The following is a 23,752-nucleotide window of genomic DNA, read 5'->3' as shown; positions in this document are numbered from 1 at the left end:
TTGATACTCTGAAAAGTCTTGATGTGTTGAAAAATGAGTTGAAAAAGGTTTCAACTGACCTTGGTCTCATAAAATCACACATCAATGATCTTCATAAAGATAATCTCTTCTTCGAAGATGCAATCGATGCTGCTAATCACAAGCTCAAAGACGCTAAGACTCGTGAGGATCCTGAACCGTCTATTTGACCTTAGTTCGTGTTCGACCATGGCACTGGAGTCTGATTTTGTTCCCTAGCTTGTTGATTTCTTCTTTGTTTGCCTAGTAAATCTTCTATTTTCTTGTTTTCGTTAGAAGAATAACTATAGTCTGGAATAGCCATTATTGTGATTACACATAGCTATGTCCAATGTTTTCATCTTCATATTTTTAGATTTATTGGTTTTAAATTCTAAATTTGTTTGGAAGATGATTTTTGCAGTATTAATCTTTATGGTTTTATATATTGCAAATTTGTTATGGGATTTGTGTGAACTATGACTGTCCCATGCCTTGTCAAAAGTAAAGTCTTTCGTTTGTCAATATGCATGTATTGATAAAAGAATGAATAGACTTTTGACAAATACAAAAGTTAAGCCTATTATGTCAATTATTGATGGAAGATAGGTTAAAATCTTTTGTTTGCAAGGATTATGTCCATTGAATGTCGTTATGCGAATAGTGATGGAAAATAGAATGAATCGTTGTGTATTCCGCAGTATTGATCTTTCCTGATCCATATTTTATGTATTACTGTGAGGCTCCGTAAAGTGTCTTATGTTGAGCATTGAACTACCAAGTTGATTATTTTTATGATTAGCTATGTTGTTGTTCCGTGAGGTACTTTATGTCGAGCATATTCAACTAAATAAATCATCTTGTTTGGTTATTTAGTTGTTGCTCCGTAAGTTTTCTTATGTCGAGCATGACCAATTAAATTGATTACTTGTGTGATTAGTTTGGTTGTGTATCTCAATTAGATTAATTATGGGTTCTCTTGTGATTAATCTAATTGTATGTTTTTAAGTCTCCTTAAGTTCACTTATGTTGAGCATTTCTCGATTAAATTAATCATGCGTTCTCTTGTGGTTAGTTTAATTGAATATTTTTGGATTCAAATTCATACTTGTATGTGATTTCTTATGTCCAAAGAAATCCTTCTTTTCTTTCGAAATTAAGGTCGCTCTTGTTGTTCTTTCGGGAATGACATTATATGGGGGAGAGTTCTTAATTGAACTTGTGCTTAATTGCCAAATCTTTGTGGGGAGTGCGACTGTGGAATTTTATAGGGGTTATCTTGTATCTTTACAAACTCCTTGATGAATGCATTTAGCTTCGGCTTTATGATTGCATCTAAAAAAGATGATATATTTTTGCTTTCTTTTGGTCAAGAAATGTCTCTTTCGGAAATTTCATTAGGATCCCGTTCTTGTACCTTTGCCAATTTTATTGACAAAAAGGGGGAGAATTAATATGCAGTTCACACTACAAATACATATGGTTTTCGGATCATTATGTAAGGGGGAGTGGTTTCCATGTGAGATGGAGTATTGACTAAGGGGGAGTGATACATATCACCATAGTATTATTGTTGAAGTTGTGATACAATTGAACTTTGACGCTGTGTAATGATACTATGACACTGTATAACAATGATTGAGAACTCTTGTTTTCTCGTTGTTATAGCTATGGATTTTCAACAACGATGATGCTGAACTTACAACCTTTGGGATCATTGGAGTACTTGGAAGTGACGAAGATTTTAAGTAATGTTGAAGATTAGGCGCATGGAATAAGATCTACAAAAGTTAATTTATTTATTTTTTGTATTCCATATGTATTGATAGTTTTGTCACTAAAATTGACAAAGGGGGAGATTGTTAGAGCATTGCTCGGTCGAACTCGCATGCGTTGCTATCTCAAGCATGTTTGTCAATGTTAGTGATCAAAACTATAAGTCTTGATTTCTAGTCTACTATAACTAAGGTCTCGGACTAGGATACAAAGTGTAGTTGAGCTCAAGAACTCCATGGCAATCATCATACAAGACGAAGGACTACTCAAGGAACCGGTGGATCTTCATCGACTAAAAGTTATGTGGAGACTTGAACTTATCTATCACTCAAAAGTCTATTTATCTCCTATCTTGAGACAAAAGTCGTTTTGCTATATAGACTTAGATTATACACATTTGTTATTCGATCCGAGTTTATCTCGCCTATCTATTTCTCGAAATATGTGTTGGTAAGATTTCGCTTTAACCAAGTTCATCTTTACCTAGTGACGAAAGTCATGACAAGTTTCAATCACTTTGGAAATTGCTTACTTTGACGAAAAATAGTTTGTGAATAACAACTATAGAATATCAACGTCCTCTAAGAATGTTCCAATGATTGAAATGAGAGTTTAGATTCTATAACCATTAGAGGATATAAGCATTGTTGTGGAAACACATATATGTATAAGTCCTTATTCCTTGAACCGAAGTTTGTGAACTTTGTTGATCAAGAGAACCGGCATGGTGGCGTGAGCCAAGTCCGCAAACTCAGTCCGCGAAGTGGCGGAAGTTCTCGAGCCGAGAAATTCTACTGGAGTTTGTGAACTCCGTCTGGGAACTTAAATCCACGAACCCAGTCCGCGAATTTAAGTAGGTTATTTCTAAAAACGATGTTTGTGAACTTATTCTTATATAAACTAAGGAATGCAAATTGCAAACTGTGGCTATATAGTTCATGAACCGATTCGAGTGAATCAAATCGTTTTTGCTTCGATTGTGTCTTGTGTAGTTACATAAGATTTCCTTGCAATTGAACAACTCTCTAACTAGTTCATTTGAGTCACTTGAACTAGTTATGGTGAAGAATAATATGGTTGATATGAAAGTGATCATATGGCTAACCATTTGGTTGACTATTGTTGAACCAACAAATGTACAAGTTTGGGTACGGTTACACAAGCCTAGAAACGTGCATTTCATTTGTGTGTAACAAGCTAGTTTTCGATCTAACGGTTGAAAGATATTAACTTGAATCTAAATCAGGTTTTCATCTAACGGTGGATATTGAATGCTTTGTTACCAAGCTAACATTGATTGCAAACCCTGATTTGAAAGACTATATAAGGGAGAACTCTAGCAACTGGGAAACCTAATCGCCACACCTTATGTGTGATACTAGTTGTGTTAAGCTACAGTCGATTCGTCTTTAACCTTTGGTTTATTCTTCTAAACCAGGTTAACGACTTAAAGACTTCATTGGGATTGTGAATCCATACTGATACTACTTTCTCGTAGTTGTGTGATATGATCTTGTTGTTTTTATCGTACGAGTACAATTGTAATAATTGGATTGAGATTGATATCTCCGATAGGCAAGATATAAAAGAAATCACAAACACTTCGTCTCATCGTTTGTGATTCCACAATATCTTTTTTCGCTGCGTCGATTAAGATTATTGTGAGGTGATTGATAATACTAGGCTGTTCTTCGGGAATATAAGTCCGGTTTATCAATTGGTTCCTGTTCACCTTGATTTATCAAAAGACGGAACAAAACTCGTAGGTATATTCGTGGGAGACGGATTTATCTATTACCGTAGACTTTTCTGTGTGATACTGAATTGTTTATTAAAGTCTTCGACTTTGGGTCGTAGCAACTCTTAGTTGTGGGTGAGATCATCTAAGGGAATCAAGTACGTAGTATCATGCTGGGATCAGAGACGTAGGAGCATAACTGTACCTTGGATCAGTGTGATATTGATTGGGGTTCAACTACAGTCCAGACCGAAGTTAATTTGGAGTAGCCTAGTGTCTGTAGCGGCTTAATACAGTGTGTGTTCAATCTGGACTAGGTGCCGGGGTTTTCTGCATTTGCGGTTTCCTCGTTAACAAAATTCTGGTGTCTGTGTTATTTCTTTTCCGCATTATATTTTGTTATATAATTGAAATATCATAGGTTGTGCGTTGTTCAATCAAATAGAATATCCAACCTTTTGGTTGTTGATTTAAATTGATTGACACTTGGATATTGGTTTTTGGTACCATCCAAGTTATCTCTCTAGTATTTGATAAAGACTCGCATATTTCTATTTGCTTGAGTATATATCAAATCGACAGATTGAAATATAAACTCTTTGATATAATTTTTATCTAGATTGAGTCTGGCTGTCTAGTTGATTCTCTAGAAAGTATATTGGAGTTTTTCCATACAGATTTCTAAGCGAAATATTGGGTGTGGTTGTTGTACCCCCACTTTTTCAGTACCCAACTTAAAGAGGCGTAGAATCGTAAAGGCGTGACCTCATATCTCATCTCTGTATGCAAGCCTCACTTACCAAAAAAAAATCTAAAAATGACTATGCTGGGAAAATATTGAGGATCAAGGTATCTCAAATAATTGTAAAAGGAATCTGAACATTTACATATGGAAAAGGCAAGTGTCTATCGCTTATTTACCGTATTTAACTCGAAAGTCATTGTCTCATGATCGTTAAAATGCGCAGGGAAAATGTGGATCCAAAGGAAACCTAGAAGGCAAACGACCACGTCTTAAGAAATCTCCGGTGGAGGAGATTGAAAAAACAGAAGAAAGTTTGAAATGGTATGAATATGTCAAGTTATTAGAAGGAACATCACAACCACGGTCCGTCTGGTTATCAGACACTGTAAGTAGATTGTTTTATTATAGTTTATGTTCATGATATTTTATGAATTTACTCATCAGCTTATCTATTTTGAGGCCTCTTGCATATTGTTAATTATGTATTGCACTCGATGCGCAAACACCCTGGATTCACGAAGAAAACTCGGTGGACCACAGTTGGTAGTTACTTCGTTGTGAGTATTATATGAAAACTATGAAACTTATCACATTTGCACTATAAAGCATTTCTTACATGTTAATGATGGCTTGTAATGTTCGGTTTTTCACGCTCTATTAAACATCGTCCTGAAAAACAGCGGCACGCTAGAGATCAAACACTGAGATCCAAGTCCAAAGAAAAGTAATAATTATATTATACAAAATTGCACATGGCGGGGAAATACGGAATTGATGGTAAACCATGGTCCGAGGTTGATGTGGCTTACGCTCCGGTACTGGTGAACGACAATCATTGGGTAGCAATTGAAATCCTCTTGAGGACACAGAAGATTTGTATCTACGATTCCCTATACAATCATCAAATGCGTAAAAGATCTACAAGGACACCAGGGAACCCATCTGAGGTCATCGCTATCTGCGATATTCTGAGGACAATCCCATAGAATGGAGAATGGAATTGCGACTACGCAGACTTTGATAAAGTGGTATGCATTGTGCTTCATCATGTGTTTGATAAAGGGAGTTTCTCTAGACCGATTGCAAGACAGAGATATTATTAAGGCTTATCGTAGGAGGTTTTCTGTTCGATTATACAACGATACAAGTATCGAGGTAAATGCATGTAGTAGTGAATAACAAAACCTTTATAGTTTATATACAACAGTGACGCTGATGATACCACTTCACCAAAAAAATTTGTGCAGGATTATATTCCGTGAATTGGGTGGAAATGTTGGAAGCAAACTTTTGTAAGTTTGCAAAAAGTTTTTTTTTAAGGTTTGGGAGTGAAAGTCACAAAATTCATTCAAGGCTCCCAAATATAGTTAGGAGGGTGGATATAGTGGTTGGGTGTTTATGCAGGCAACAGATGTACAAATATAGTTAGAAGCAAACTTTCTTCTGTGACTTTTTTCTTGGTGTCTTTCGCAATTTATTTATTTTGTCATGGTTGGATCTCCGTGCAGGTTTATTTTTCTTGTGGCATGAAGTCCTTTTTTTCCTGTTTCTGATGCCGTCTACAGGATACAATGACTTCCGCTGGCTCTAGGTTTCTTCTTGGTAGCCGTTGAATCTAGTGGTGGCAATATTATTGGTAGCAATGCAGCATGTTGGAACGATGGGGGTTGGATGATGACGTGTTTCATTTGTTATTTTGTAACATTGATCTGCTGATGTTTGGTTTTCCCATCCACACTAATTGATACCTAATGCAATGTTGATTTGGGGTTAGCCTCATATCAACAGGTTCGCTCTTGTAACGCATAATTGTAGAATTTATACCAAAAACGGTTATAACTATATCCCATAATTTTGAAAAGAAGAAATTTAGCCGTTGCATATCGCCTTCAAAGCAATCGTCTTTATGTTTTTGCATATAAGAGAGCTCCAACTGATAAATTCTAATTGCTTGAAACACGAATCCAAAGTAAACAACAACAACAGAAGAAACAACAAAAGTAGCATCTTAATGTTACACCAGTAAGCTTCAACTTGTTCAGTTATAACAGTCGCGTAAGCAGTGACTTAATGAAACTTAAGAAGTCAAGGTTCTCGTACTTAATTAGGTTTGTGTCTTCCATATTATTTCTTGGTCTAATCTAGATAAGTTTTCACCCGGATCTATCAACGAAAATATCGGATTGCGTAATATTAGTTAATGGATGCATAAGCCGAGTCTTATCAGAAAAAACCATGCTTGCTATTTGGTTCACAGCTCCAAACTCTCACCTGCAAAATCAAAACACAGTGAGATAAATCAAAAACCAAGAATCGGTAATCAACATATTGTTTCGTGTATATTCTTGTAAGGGTTTTGTATTTATCCTTTGGTGGAGCCTATATGCTTCAGAATGGTCTTTAGTCCTGTCATTTTACTGTACCTAATGTCTAATTGGCAATCGGAAAGTCAGGGACGGGCCTAGCAAGGGGATAACCCTGGCTATAGCCCGTCCCTCTTTTTGGTCAAACAAAATTGTTGTATGGAAAATTGAGTAAATATGTGTCAAGCGCACCTGAAACTAGAAGTAGCTAGTGTGATTTACAGCCCAAATAATTTTTAGCCCATAACAAAATAGAACTTTTAAAAAGAATTTGTTTAAAAGATGAATTTTTTTCTTCTCACCTCTCTAATTTCTCATTTTTCTTCTATAAATAAAAATAACTGAAATTTTTTATTGATAAAAACGGTCTACAAGTAACTAGATGGAAGCCTAGCGACAAGCTGAGCTCCAAAATTATAAATTATAATTTTTTTCTCTAACCATGTTTTTTTATTAATTTTGTTCATTTTGATCTTTATTTGTCCAACCATGCCCATTGGCGTATTTTGGGCACAGATTTATGTTGACATCAGCTGGTCAAATTTGCCTCAGTTGGAATGAGATGCTAAAACAGAGAAGACAAAATTTGTACTTGAAATGGTCGACCCATGGTTTTGTGAAATAAAAAATTTAAACAAATCTATGTATACCAATTTGCATCGCGTTATCCAGTCTTTATTATTCTTTACGATAATATCAATCAATGCTAATCTCTTTCATAACTTTTACACCATTAAGCATGTTTGCTATTGTTGTTTCTAGATTATTTATATACAAAATCAAATTGTCAACTCTCAGATGGAGTTTTACGAATTTATTCTACATTAGACGCTTTCCAGTTATTGTGTTGGAATTTCAGGGTAATATCATCTCACAGTTCTCGACATATTTGTTACTCTAATTCTAGTAAAGGTACCTATAATGAAAGCAATATTATGCAGCAACTGATTAAGGATATAATCCAAGCGAAAGGTGTTCCAAATTTGTTCACCAGTATGCCTGCATCCATTGAAAAAGGTCTAGTGGTAGCCTGACAATCCCAGAATGACCTGCAAATACACAAGAACATAACTCAACACATTCAGAAACATGGAAACGACAATATGAGCATATAACTGAACAAGCTTTCAGAAACATGGAAATGACCATACAAGCATATAACTTAACAAGCTGACATTCCAGAAAAAGGAGGGAAATGGGGTGCAAAAATAATTTTTCACGTAAAAAAGAGTGTTTAACGAACTTTGCACAGAAAAAGATCATAGATTAAAGGGTGCAAGAATAACTTTTCACGTAATAAAGGGTGAAGAAAGAATGTTGCAAACTTGCGGGTTTGTTACCCCGATTTCGTTCAGAATTAAAACAATTTCTGAACTAAAATAAATGAAAAAGTTCTGGAGCGTCTAGGGGCGGACCGATCCTTGGTGTACCAAAGGAGGACCATGAGGTGGCACTCGTATGTGCCACAAGATTGGTAGAGGTGGGCTTTTTAAATCACTAGTGGGACCCTAACATCCTAATCTAACGGTGTAGAAAATTGTTACACCAAATTGGTACACCAATTTGGTCAACTCTTAGCTTTTTCGAAAAAGTTCTAGTGGCAATCTGACAATCCCAGATGGACCTGCAAATACCACACCTTAAAATTACTACCATTTTTAGGATACAAAAGGTATTAATAAGAAAGATACTACCCGGCTTGGGCAATTTTCCAAGCCGTGGTATTGGGCATCTTTGGAAATTGCCCAAGTCGGGTAGTGTCTTTCCAATTAATACTTTTCGTATCCTAAATTTATGTGCGATACATTCATTAGATATTTGTCAAAATCCACCTAGGATACACATCCATTTTATCTAAAATCATTCTCCCACCCTGATGTCTTAAACCAACCAATGTATAGATAACCTTAGGTATACATTGTCAAGGTGAATGTCTAGTTTTAGAATTTCCCTGGATATTGTCTACTAACCTAGTCATCTTTAGGTAGACACTGTGAAGGTGAATGTCCAATTTTAGACATTTTCCTGATATTGTCTACCATCCTAGTCAGCTTTTACTTAATTCAGCTTTTACTTAATTGAATTGACTTTAATATATTAACTAACCATTTTTAGCTCTAATAAGATCTTAATTATGGAAAATAAAATTTACACTAATTAAAATAGGAGGTTAAATGCAATACTGTTGGAGATGGATTTTTCTCTCTCCCTAATTTTAAGAAAATGTAGATTACAGATGCTTATTTGTGTCGCCACCTAGGAAACGCAGACAATGACCATTAGAGAAGCAGTTAATATAATAAAATTTTGAGTTATGTGACTCAGATATAGTCCATTTAAACCCCAACAAAAGCTATAATGACTTTCATATCCTATTATATATTAGTGTGGAATAATGACTCCTATTCCACAATAGGTCACATGTTCTTCCTACTGTCGCAATAGAATGATATTGTTTTTAAGCTGTGGTGTTCTCTTAGATCCTAATAACATAAAAATAAAATGAAGCAATCGAGTGAACCACTTGTTGAGATTCAGACAAACCATATCAGAATAAAATTAATACTGTAAAATTCCATACCGATTACTTTCACAACAACATAATAAATTAAAAGAATCATCTACAATAATGACGCATACCAGAAATGAGCAAAAAGTCTTAACAGACTAACAAAAAAACCGCCTGAAAAAAACCGAGCAAAAAAGCTCTCACAAACACCCGGCCCCCTGCTGTTCTCCGCGGGGCCCACGGGACCCACACAAAAAAACTGTGAGAGCTTTTTAGAATTCGGTTTTTGTGTGGTTTATTATGTTGTCTGTTTAGAACCACTGAGAAATGAGTAAGATAAAAACTGATACTACAAAAGTTCCATAACGATTACCTTTCAAAGTCACTGATTTTTTCCAGTGGAGTTATTGTTGAGGAAGATTGGATTAATATCATAAATGAAACTTTGTTGGAACGCAATACCTTACACCAGAAACTGAAAAGAATCACAAAACTAAAACCCCTAACCAGAAATGAATGTAACTACAAAAACAAAATTACAATAAAGAAAACTAACAATCTCACCTTCTAAGATGTTGATTGAATTGTTGTTGTTAGTTTTCGTGATTTGTTGACAGAGCTGAGCGATTTCAGATCTTGTGATTTGGAGTAACAGATGGATCAAGATTTTCTGACAATCGGTTTGCAACTCTCGTCTGTCGTTGTGAGTATGTGTTACCGAAAACCAATAGAAAGTGAAGTGAAAAAAACTTGAAACAGGGTGATGAGTACATGTTTGTTGTTATGTATGCTTAAAAAAAACTTGAAATAGTAATGAAAGTGATTATTATAGATGGTGCAGATTCAAAAACCTTGAAATAGTAAATTAGTAATGAAACTGACAGTACATAAAAACCCACAAGGGTATTTCTTAAATATCCTCACAAGCACTACCTTATCAACATTGACATTTTGGAAGAACTGTTAAGTGTCTTCAGAGCTTGTGAAGAACTTAACCACACAATTTCGGGGCCTCGAAAACATTAGAAGCTGCTTCATAACACTGTTTTGTTCCAGATGGTCTTCGGAGAGCCTTATAGAAGCTACAATGGTTACACTCTCAAGAAATCGGACATACTTCAGAAAGAGATTAACTACATTTAGCTCAACTTATTTCCCTTCGAAATTTTTGAATTTGATTACCTTGAGGTGTGGTGGAGAACATCTAGGATCAAGTGACCAACAATCATCACCTTCTACGCAAGTGATTTTAACACTCTACACAATAATCAAAGCAAATGTTCAACAAAACACGATACAAAAACTGGAATAGGTAGTAATGCTAACACAAATGCTACTTAGTATACATGAGAGAACCCAAATGGGTGTGCAAAAAAATTAAAATAAAATGAAAGCTTAGTGACTTGCGAAGGGGAAGACGAGTTATTCCAGTTTAGACAACAACTAATCCGGAAACCGGTTCCTATCTGTACAGGTTTATTTGAAATTTATGCAACTACTATACATAATGTCGTTCAACTCCAGAAATGGGTATAGGGTTATCTCGTCAATTGAAAACTGACTTCAAATTGTTGGGAAGATTTAAAACAACCAGATCAGAATTCAATTTGCGTAATCGTCATAATAACAAATAGTTAAACCATTAGATTCATTACCTTCAAAACTCAGATCTCTTTTGTTGGGAGTTATTGTCGGTGGTGATTAGGTCAAGAACGTAAAATAAACTTCACATGAACCCAATACCTACACCATAAATAGAAAAGAATCACACAACAAAAACTAAATATCAGAAATCAAAAAGTTTCCCAAAAACTAACAATGATAAACTAAGAATCTCACCTTCCGATGTTGACAGAAGTGTTAGTTGCGGTTTTGCTAGTTTTCGTGATTTCATGACAGACCTGAATAAATTCATATCGAGTTCTTGGATTATATGAGGTAGATAAAAAATTTCTAGTGAGTTTTCTCCCAATTATTTTGGGGTTCGGATTTGGAGACCTAGGATCAGTGCAGTTTTACTTCGGAGAGTTAGTGTGCAACGTAGGTATAAAAGGAAATGAAGAAAGTCTAGGGTTTCAACTTTAGGTTTGAATTTATACTCTAATTTAGGTTTCACCTTTAGGTTTGTATCTACCTCGAGATTCTAAATCTAACGTTGTACCAACAAATCTGTATTGTTCTCGTATCTATTAGAGTATATCAGAATGTATGATGGAAGTCAATCCGAGCAGTGTGAACTGGAACATGCCTTGTCGCTTTTATGATTAGTCGTAATATCTAGCATGGACTATAAATCTAGCAATGTACGAAATGATTAGGGCTTTGTCCAGTATCTGAAATATCATAATGAATATTGAATGCCAATGCCGAGAACTGGGAACCTGGCCATGTGTTTAAGCGCCTATGATTACCCGTCAGATCTATCTTGAAAAAGCGGGGGTCTAACAACACCACCCAATATTTCTCTTAGCAATCTGTATGGACTAACTCTGAAATACTTTGCTAGAGAATCAACTAGAAAGTCAGACTCAATCTAGATAAAAGTATCTCAAGGAGTTAATATCTCTATCTTGATTTTATTTTTACTCAAGCTAAAAACAATAGCGAGTCTTTGTAAAATACAAGGAATAACTTGGACGGTACCAAAGACCAATGTCCAAGTGTTAATCAATGAAATCGACAACCACAAGGTCATATCTCCGATCGATTAACCTCTAACGCACAACCTGTATTATTTCAATTATAAAGATAAACAATATAATGCGGAAAATGAAATAACACGGACAACAAAAATTTTGTTAACGAGGAAACCGCAAATGCAGAAAAACCCCGGGACCTAGTCCAGATTGAATACACACTGTATATTAAGCCGCTACAGAGACTAGCCTACTCCAAGCTAACTTCGGACTGGACTATAGTTGAACCCCAATCAGTCTCCCACTAATTCAAGGTACAGTTGTACTCCTACGCCTCTGATCCTAACATGATACTGTGCACTTGATTCCCTTAGCTGATCTCACCCACAACCAAGAGTTGCTGTAACCCAAAATCGCAGACTTGATAATAAACAAATATGTCTCACACAGAAAAGTCTATCAAAGGATAAATCTGTATACCACAGAAAAAACCTAGGTTTTTGTTCCGTCTTAAGATATGAAATCAAGGTGAACAGGAACCAATTGATAATCCGGTCTTATATTCCCGAAGAACAACCTAGATTAATCAATCACCTATCAACAGTCTTACTTGAATACACAAGAGGACGTCGAGGAATCACAAACAGTGAGACGAAGATGTTTGTGACTTCTTTATCTTGCCTATCGGAGAACTCTCACGATATCAAGCCAATCAAAGATTGTACTCGTACGATAGAAGATGCAAGATCAGATCACACAACAACGATAAAAATAGTCTCGGTCTGGCTTCACAATCCCAATGAAGTCTTTAAGTCGTTAACCTGGTTTTAGAGAAGAAAACCAAAGGTTAGAGGAGAATCGACTCTAGCGAGCGCACTAGTATCACACAAACGTGTGGGGGTTGGTTTTGCCCAATGCTAGATGTCTCATATATATAGTCTTCAAATCAGGGTTTTGCCTTAGTTACAAAGCAATCAATATTCACAGTTAGATGAAAACCTGATTTAGATTCAAGCTAAAATTTCTAAACCGTTAGATCGAAAACTTAGCTTGTCACACACACTTGAGATATACGTTTACTGGGTTTGTGAAAACCGTGCCCAAACGTGTACGTGTATGTTGGTTCAACATAGTAACCCAAAAGGTCAACCATATGAGCATTTCATACTAACCTTGTTCTTCTTCACCATAACTAGTTCAATTGACTCAAATGAACTAGTTAGAGAGTTTTTCAATTGCTATGAGATCTTATGTAACTACACAAGACACAATTGAAACAAAGATGATTCGATTCGATTAAATCGGCTCATGAACTTTATAGCCACGGTTTGCATACTACATTCCTTAGTAATTTAAGTTTCATGTTCAGAGCACATCTTTAGATCATAACCCACTCAAGTTCGCAAACAAGTTCGCGGACTTAAGGCAACCGGCAGAGTTTTCCAAACTCAGCAAAAAATCTCGGCAAGGAGACTTCCGCCAGTTCACGGACTAAACACGCAAACGAGTTTTTGGAAAATCCCAGCAGAAATTCTCCGCAAAAGAACTTCCGCCAGTTCGCGGACTGAGTTCGCGGACTTGGCAAAGCCAATTCCTACGGTTTCTCTCAATCAACAAAGTTCGCAAACTTCGGATTAAGGAATAGGACTTATGCACATATGTGTTTCCACACAATGCTTATATCCATCATTGGCTATATAGGCCTAAACTCTCATTCCAACCATTGAAACATTCTTAGAGGATGTTATATAGTTGTTACACTATTTCTCGTCAAAGCGATTTTCAAAGTGATTGAAACATTATGACTTTCGTCATTAAGTGAAGATAAACCCGATCAAAGCGAAACGCTTTACCAACACATGATTTCGAGATATAGATAGGCGAGATATACTCGGATCGAAATATCAAATGTGTATAATCCAGTCCATAGAGCATACGACTTTTGTCTCATAAGAAGTAGGAGATATAAGAGATAGACTGTTGAGTGATAGATAAGTTCAAGTCTACACATACGTTTTTTTTTGATGAAGTTCCACGGTTTCTTGAGTAGATATTCTTTGTTGTATGATGAATCGCCATGAAGTCCTTGAGCTCAACTACACTTTTCTATCCTAGTCCGAGACTTAGCTATGTAGACTAGAAATCAAGACTCATAGTTTTGATCACTAACATTGACAAACATGCTTGAGATAGCAACGCATGCGAGGTCGACCGAGCTATGCTCTAACAATCTCCCCATTTGTCAATTTTAGTGACAAAACTATTAATACATATGGAATACAAAAAAAATAAACTTGAGTGGCTCCTATTCCATAGTCTAATCTTCAACGGTCCCTGAAATCTTCGTCCTTCCAAGTACTCCAATGATCCCAAAGGTTGTAAGTTTAGCATCACCATTGTTGAAGATCCGTAGCTATAACAATGAGAGAAATCGAGATTCTCGATCATCATTGTACAGTGACATAGTATTATTATGTAACATCAAAGTCCAATTGCATCACGACTTTAACAATAATACTACGGTGATATGTATCACTCCCCCTTAGTCAATACTCCATCTCACATAGAAACCACACCCACTTACACAATGATCCGAAAACCATACGTATATGTAGTAGAACTACACATTAATTCTCCCCCTTTCTGTCAATAAAATTGGCAAAGGTACAAGAACGGGTTCCTAATGAAATTTCCGAGAAGAGACGTTTCATAGACTAAAAGAAAAAATACATACCAACTTAATTTAGATGCAATCATAAAGCCGAAGATAAATGCATTCATCAAGGAGTTTTAAGATACAAGATAACCCCTATAAAATTCCACAACCGCACACCCCGCAAGATATTACCATTAAGCACAAGTTCAAAAGAACTCTCCCCCATTTGATGTCATTCCCGAGAGAACAACAAGAGCGACCTTAATTTCGAAGGAAAAGAAGGATTTTTAATTGGACACCAAAAACCATAGGAAAATGATTTTCTATATCCAAAACTCAATCAAATTAATCACAAGTAACCCATGATTAATTTAATTGGAATACACAACTAAATCAAACCACAAAAGTGATCAATTTAATTGATTGTGCTCAACATAAGTAAACTTATGGATCTACGACTAAGTTAATCATACGGAGATGACTAACTTAATCGTTCACATACTCAACATAAGGAAAACCTTTCGGAATATACGACTACATCAACCAGCAGAACATAGTTAGTACAGCCATTCATATACTCAACACAAGAACTTGTGAAATATATGAAAACTCAACTAGACTAATTACAAGAGAACCCATAATTAATCTAATTGGAATACAAACAACCAAACTAATCACGAAAGTAATCAATTTAATTGTCAAAAGTTTTGCTCGACAAAAGAAGACTTTCGGAGCAAATAACTAAATAACCAACCAAGATGATTAATTTAGTTCATAATGCTCAACATATAGCATCTTATGGAACAACCATCAAAGCCAATAAGAATAATCGACTTAGTTGTATCGTGCACAACATAAGACACACAATGGAGCCTTCAAGGTAATACAAAAAGAATGGATCAAAGAAGATCAATACCGCGTAATACATCCAAGGATCTATTCTATCTTTCCATCACTATATGCATAATGACATAACAGACTTTATCCTTGTCACACAAAAGATTTTATCCTATTTTCCATCAAGTAAATGACTGCATAGGCATAACTTTGTATTTGTCAAAAGTCCATTCGTCCTTTCATCAATACGAAAACCAATTCATGAACGACTTTACTTTTGACAACATATGGGACCTTCAAGTTCACGGACGCAAACAATACATATCCCATAAAAATATTGCAATATCACAAAATCATAAAGATTAATACTGCAATAACATCATCCTCCAAATATTAATAGAATTTAAAACCAATAAACCTAAAAAATAAACATAAGAAGATGAAAACAAAATAGCTATGTGTAGTCACAATCTTCGCTATTGAAAACGCTAGTTATTCTTCCAACTAATCCAAAAAGATGATATACTAGGCAACAATTCCTTTGAGAAATTCTTTATCATTCCCGAACTCCTTGTTATCGACAGCCATCGGGACATAAGGTTCACGGAGATAAGTGTCAATACCCACGAACTGTCTTGGCTGAAGAGGTCGAATTAGGGTCCTCTTAATTTCCAAGGATTTAGACACGAAAGTCTTTATTTCACAAATCTCCCTTCTTATTTCCTTTAACTCACCAAGAACATCGGAAAACTTCTGAGAGTTAGAAGGAACAGCCCTGGGTTTTCTTGTATTCCTTCTTTTTCTTTTCAGGGACTTAGAAGCATGAGATTTCTCTTTTTCCTTGATTGATGGCTTAACAATCATGTTGACATCCATCTGATGACATAGTGCTTTGAGAACAGTTATGAACAACTGGATTTATGTGATGGGATCACTTAACTCAACAAGCAGTCTTATAAAGGATGTCAAAAGGGAAAAAGGAATGTAGGGTTCGAAACTTATTGACAGGTCCGCATACGCCCAACTCTAAAACCCTATAAAGAGTAGAATTGTCGATAATAACCCTTTCTTTTATTTGCCAAAAATAACAAATCTAAGAAAAGAAGGAAAAACTTTTCTGAATCCTGGATCAGCACTCAATCTTGTCTCTTTTCGATCAGGCACATGAGACAAGATTTTCCTAACAACACAATCAAGTTGTGTTGCGATGAACAACGATTTTTCCATCTTTTTCCTCATGAGAGGAATCCTCTGATCTCTGTCTATCAAACTGATTTGATCATATTTTCTTTTCAAATGGTCTTATTCTATCCCTGGAAACCAACTTCTTAGACGAAGATAAGATCCTACATACCTCGGTGGTCTTCTGAGCAAGTTTTAACTTTCTTGCTAATCGATCTGCTCTTCGCTGAAGTTTTCTTGCGTGCCTTATTTGGTGCTTGTATTTGTAACACCTTGATAGTTCATGTCCCTTCATCGAACAAAACAAGCATGTCAATCTTGGATAGTATTCAGGCATCTGAGATGTCCAAGCGGCAAGACATACTGTTGATCCTGAAACATCACTGATAGGGTTTCCAGTTACCGGATTCAGTGAATCTTCCAGCTTGATTGGGTTTCATTCTTCTCCGAACCCATTGAGATTGATATATGTATTACTACAAGTATCAAAATCGATGTTTTCACAAAGAAGCCCTACACTTGATTTTCTATCTTCATCAGAATCATAGGTTTCAGACATTTCATCAAGTGTTACAGCTAGACCTTTGTTCCCAGTGTATTTTCTACGATTTGGGCATTCGTTAGCAAAATGGCAAAAATCCTTACACTTAAAGCACTGAGGCATTTCCTCGTCATAAAGATGAAGACGCGACATATATGGAAGGAATATATGAATTTCGTTATGGTAAAATAGGTAAGAAACGTGTCAGTATTTGAATGGCCGGCACAGAGGGCACATGGGTTTTTGGGTACAGAGGATCTATACCCCAAACTCATATGTCTATATGTCAGAAATAAAAGATAGGCATATGCGATGAAGTGTTTATCTAGTGATAGAGATTCCATCGCTCGATGGTATTTCCATCCAGCGATGGTCAGACCATCTCCCACGATGGTCAGACTATCTCCGAGTAATTATATATATATATATATCTCATTTTCTCCTACTTTTCACTTTTCTAATACTATATTTTTACATATTTTTATGGAACTTCCAAAGTATTGTACTTCGTTTTGTCCCGAAGGGAATCACACGGACCTAACCTTGCGTGCTTAGCATAGATATTTGGAAAGGGTATCTATGGGCCCCATCATCCTCTCATATGGTACAGACGCTCGGTGCTTTGTTTCGGTGTGTATCAATCATTTCCGTATTTTTATATCTAAAGGGTCCCACTTAATATATTATAATACTCCACACAAATACAAATATATATTCGGGACTAGAGAGTAAAACCTTTTATTAGCCAAGAAGCAGAAACACTTTTATTATCACATAACACAGGTCGAGATTCGAGACTAGACAGTAAAAACTAGGGGAAGGCAAACAACTTTTCTTAATTATGGACCAGTATAAGCATGTGGTAGAGTGAGACAGGATGGAAAAGCATATGTATCGTTTGGTCTTGTCCCGTTATCGTCTTGTCTAGAGAGTATAGAGTCTATAGACCAGCTAAACTCTAGATACCTAACGAGAGGTAATGCGACGTAACCACTAAACTCAGCAGCTACGACTGAAATCACTGACCCTACTAGGTTACTATTTATCAGAAAAGAAGTTAGCCATTCGGGAAATGTTTTCCTGTTTTTTTACTCTCTCCGTCTCTCGTTCCTATCTACCCTATGTTAGCTCCATGCCTACGACTACAATCACTAGCAATTATTATTTCTTGCTCGGTCATTACTCGCCAGTTTAAATTATTAGTATTATTAAAAATTGTTTCAGAGTTGGTGTAAACTCTAGACTTTCTGAAACTCTATAGGACATAGAGGTTCAATTTTCCTCAGCATGTAAGCAACAAAGTAAAAACCCCATCTGAACTCTACTCCTGAAGTATATAGGTTTGAGACTCGAGATTAGTTATTAAAAAAGGGCTGAGTGATAAGCAAACGTCTTTTCAGATGGATTTGTAAGCAGGAGTGGAGGGAGACTGGAAAGAAAAGCAGACGTCTCTTCTTGTCTCGAGAGTATACACCATACACCAACTAAACTCTAGAGTTACAAGGAGTTAATGAGATGTAACTAAGGGCCAGGCGGACATCAGAGATTTACGATCTACTATTCTACATTTTTCCTGTCTAATTCTATAGGTCCGATTCCCAGTCCAGCCAGTGTTTTACCTAAAATACATGTGACAAATATAATTCTTCCCTCGCACTAGAAGTGCAAGATACAATCTAACACTGATGAAAGTGAAAGATAGGTGAAAACGCAAATTTTCAAGTGAGCACTGACGTGAAAAGAATAACTTCCACTTATCCCAAGTGTATTTTCCCATCACATAATATAATATAAGGTACGATAATAATAGTAAAAATCTCAGCCCGGATCCCCCCCCATCCGCTTCTGCTCCCTTGGCTAGGTTACGCATGAGCCTCGCTGGTAGGCTAGCACAACAACCTGTTCAATTAATGTAGTGGTATGTCGTTGGAGAGCTTAGCTTGTTAGGATTCCAACTAGTTAATGTAATACTCTTTATCCAATAATTATAAAAATATATAATAATAATGATAAATTAATAAAACAGTTATTATACTTCCCTGGGTATCATCAAAAGTAGTTTAATTAATTAATGTAGCTTATTACTGGGAGTAGGTTAAGACCCTCAAGGGTAATTAGTGGAGGTGAAAACATAACGTTTCACTCCAAATACATGTTAGAAAAGTAATTCTATACTCAAAATTTATTCAATATAAAGTAGGTGAAAATATAGTTTTGCAACTGAAACACTGACACGTGGCAAAAGATTAAAAGGGGTTGTTTCCCTCGTGGTACATATATATAGTACACAATGTCTAAAGCTGGCGTACCAAACAGACCCTTACAGTTCCACATCATGCAAAAAGGTTGTTTTCCAAAAAAATTGAGGAGGAAGGTGGGGAAAAAGGAAAAACCTAGAATATGTTTGTTATTATATTTTGTTTCAAGCTTCTTCTAAACTTTCATTCTCGTTATTGTTGTGATATTGGATTGTTATCATACTCGGGTTTCTTTGCCTTCTTCTTTTTAGTAACGACAATGATATACTAGGTTTTTTTCTTAACCTTGTTTTGTCATTTGCTCCTAAGTCCTACCTTTATAAGAATCAAAGAAAAAGAAGAGAGAATGGGAAAAAGAGGTAGAGGACAACTGAAGAGGATAGAAAACAAGATCGATAGACAAGTTACTTTCTCAAAGAGAAAGCCTGGTTTAATTAAGAAAGCTAATGAAATTTCTGTTTTACGTGATGCTGAAGTTGCTCTGATTGTTTTTTCACCGAAAAGAGAACTATTTGAATACCCTATTGATGCTTGGTACGTACTCGGTACTCTATCTACTTATTTCCTCGATCTATTCTATTTATCCCAAGTATGCAATTTTAATAGGTAGAGAAAAGTAGTACTATAATGTTATGTTATGTTTTGTTCATGATCTAATGAGATAATTTAAATTATGTAGTGGAATTTTGTATAACTAATTGATCAGTTAAACGATATAAAGATTACCACACATGGTTTTAACTTTTAATCTGATCATCACAAAACCAAAAGAAGATGAGTCTTTAATTGAGTGTTTATATTGTTACTGGGTTTATGTTTGGAGACTTCAAAATATTTATTTACTATATAAGTAAGACAATATTTAAAGATTTTTCACCCCACCCTACTACCCTTAATTGGTTTCTGTTGATCCTTTACATAAGTAATTTTAGACAGTAATTGTAATCTGTTTAATCTGATCGATAAGGTGCAAATATCCATTATTTTTTTGGCAAAGCTCACGAGGAGATTTTATTAATAAAAATGCAAAGAAAACAGAAAGAGGGGGGCTAGGCCAAACCTCAGGAGAAGGAGAGAAAGAGAAAAAAAATAAAAGATAACATGTTACAGATTATTTGAAACGATAAGAAGATAGACTCGGTCTGTCACTACCCAAAGCTGCTTGTATAAAATATGGTGGCTCGTTCCACCATTGAGACCCTATAGTAGCTCCGCGTTTAGCCAACAAATCATCCATTGCGTTACCTTCTCTATAAATATGAGAATATCTGAATTCTATCGATGATAAAAATCTCAAACAATTTTTCCAAAAGAAGAACAATGAAGGAAGATATTTTCCAACAAAAGTTTAGTTGTTAAAAAAAATACTACTATTTTGGTTTACTAAAAGAATCACCTCTATTTCTGGATTAATAGACACTTTTTTTTTGGTTGTTTTTGATAAGAGTTGTTGTAGTTGTACCTCATGCAATAAACCTGATGTGTTACAGTGGGTTCAACATACTATCGCTTCAGTTTAGTCTTTAGTGTAACCCCAAAGAGGTAGCCAATGTCACTGGAGCTCGAATAGGTTATTTCTATACATTTATTATGTTAATTCCAAAATTACTGCCGGCAAGTTATATTATAGTATTATTTTAGCATTCATAAAACTTGGCACTGTGTGGGTGCATGCACTGATGCATCACTTACATAGCAAATATTGAACTTTATGAGATGCATACCTATAAATCTATAATGAAATTGAAATTTGGAATCTTATCAATGTCTTCAACTAAATGGCATGTTTTGGTTAATCTTGTAATTTCTCATATGTAACCTTCATTAAGGCCATGAAAGCATCGACAGGTTTAGCGAACATTAATTACTATCATGACTATTATTATTTTTAGTGAGAAAATGATTTTTTCATAAAAAATGCACAGTAAAATTTATGATGTTTAGTAGGAAGCGCTCAGAGAGAAACTAATAGCAATTGTTTTTCCTTGTTTATAACCGGATTAGTTGTAATAAACTTTTAACAAAATTTTGGTTCATATTCATGTAAACTAAGGTTCAATATTATTTCGCTCCACCATATAAGCTTTTGTGTTCATGTACAACTGCTTCTTTTCTTTTAACCTCTTAAATTTTGGTGCACTAACGCAGCATGGACGCCATCCTTGAACGATATGAAAGACAATGTTGTGTTGCGGAAGAGCTTGTTGCAACTGATCAAGAATTACTGGTACATGAGTATTTCATATATACACATTGATAACCTCTAGTTTGAATCTCATGACAAGATATGTCCACATACACATTGGTATAGATGAAGCTCAGTTCAAGCTAAGATCAATAAGCCATTCCTTCAGAAGAAAAAGATCTAATCGATAAGCCTTATTAGCGGCCTACTGATCAGCTTGAACAGATTAGCTCGGCATAGCTCAATTTTGTATAAGTTAAAAAGAAATTCACCCATATACATTGATACCCACAACATGTCAGGAAAAATCACCTAGAATCAATGATGCGAAGGAAGGAGAAGTTCAAGTTAGTTAAACATCTTTGATTGAGTTGGAAATTCCCTGATTTCATATATATTTTTCCTCTCATTTGTATGTTTTAGTATACGAGTTGTTTAAGAAAAAATAACAACAACATGGAATATTATTTCTTTGATAGCCTTAATGGTAATTAATACGAAATTATCATACTGGATGCATGTCTAACTATTTTAAACATGTCCTCCATGCATCTCTTTTGCTCCTTTTTAATCTAATTTTCTTTAGCAGTGATCCATCACTGTGACTCCATAGTTAGGGTTCTTCATATGCCTTAAGGTCTAACATGCATAGTGAAATTAGTTAATTCAGTGATAAATAATTCAAATCACTAGATATAGCTTGTAACTCGATTGGTGCTTCTTATTATAGCGCAACTGGTCCTCAGAATATACCTCAGTTAAGGCCAAAGTTGAAGTTATGCAAATAAACCAAAGGTACGTATTTATTTATTAGGTTTGTATATTAATATGTAAGATGAAACACTATACTTACCATGTGGCAGCCGAATCATCTGCATATCATCTAAAATGTCTAAGTTCGGTAGAGATGCAAGTATCTCTTTGTATATAAATCTCAATTGTAGCGCCTTTGAATGGAATAAACACAGGCATTTTGTAATTAGATTGCAATTTAAGTTTGAAACTCGATAAAAATAAAAAAACGGAGAACTCTGACACTCAAATAACGAAGGATTTACTTTTTCTTTTGGGGAGGTGGGGGGTGAGGGTGAGGGTGTGGGAAAACAGATTACACAAACTTGTACGAAAGTACTGTAAAGGGGTCATTAATATATTAAAGTGAGAATCCAACAGGCATATGATGGGAGAAGATTTGGAATCCTTCAGTGTGAAAGAGCTACAAAATTTGGAGCACCAACTTGATACTTCCCTGAAGAACATTAAATCAAGAAAGGTATATACAAATAAACATTACTTGGTAACTAATTTGTATTTCTTTATTGAGTTATTTATACAATTTTTTCATATTTATTTTATACAGAACCATTTGTTTTATGAATCCATTTCTGAGTTTCAGAGAAAGGTTTATCCTCTCCATTCCTCTCACATACAGAAAAACATGCTTTATATACGTTTGACTAATCAAAGGTGACAAATTTCTCATGCATATACATTGTTGTTGTTATAAATGACAGGAAAAATCTTTAAAAGAGAAGAATACCGTTCTAGGGGAGAAGGTAATTTACTATCTCTAATAAAATAAAGGGGTAGCATTAATTGGATTCAAATATAGGGTGGATGCTTGGTCTAGGGTGTTCGAATCCACCTTAAAAGTAACTGTATGTCAACTTTAATATCTTTTATTTTCTAGCTAGGAACGTTCTTGATCATGAAGTTATTCCTTGTTGTATATAGATCAAGGAGAAAGAAAAGAACTGGGGACATTGGGTCAGCAACAGTGCAACCAAGCTCAAGCTCAAAATACATGCCCCAAAGCTCAGAACTCACCGACCATCCTTTTCTCGCATGAACTTCCTTATGAGACTCCTACAAGAGCCATAGTTATTCTACGGTGGATGCTTGGTCTCAAACAATAGAAGGATATTCACTTCCATGGCGGGTGCTTGGTCTCAACTCTCAATCAATAGAAAGATATTGTTCTAACTAGGTGTAGACCTTGCGAATTTCATTCATAGAAGGTGCAAACATGATATTGCATCTACACAGACAGTGCAAAAAGTGTATTTCACCATGAAGGCGAAAATATTCACCAGTGTAAGAGCAACTCCAATGGGGTGCAAACAAGCCATTTTACACCCACAGTAGGACGGACAAACAAGTAAAATGGATGTAGAAACCCTCAAATAAAAGGGTTTGTCCATCGCCTCCTAAGATGAACTGAGCGTCTCAACTTAGGACGACCATCCCAAGTTGAGATGAGCCCTTCAATTGAAAATATTAATTTGTATTAAGTACTTGTATCAGTGAGGTTCCGTTGAAGAGTTGTATG

General features: G+C 35.5%; 1 pseudogene; it reads left to right on the top strand.

Annotated features, from left to right (window-relative positions):
* The first annotated feature begins 19,584 nt into the window (after positions 1–19,584).
* Positions 19,585–23,339, top strand: LOC113279466 (annotated as a pseudogene).
* Positions 23,340–23,752: the final 413 nt, after the last annotated feature.

The sequence above is a fragment of the Papaver somniferum genome, chromosome 5 (assembly GCF_003573695.1).
Source record: "Papaver somniferum cultivar HN1 chromosome 5, ASM357369v1, whole genome shotgun sequence".
NCBI classification, from domain to species: Eukaryota; Viridiplantae; Streptophyta; class Magnoliopsida; order Ranunculales; family Papaveraceae; genus Papaver; species Papaver somniferum.
This window is presented reverse-complemented; position numbering and strand designations above follow the sequence as displayed.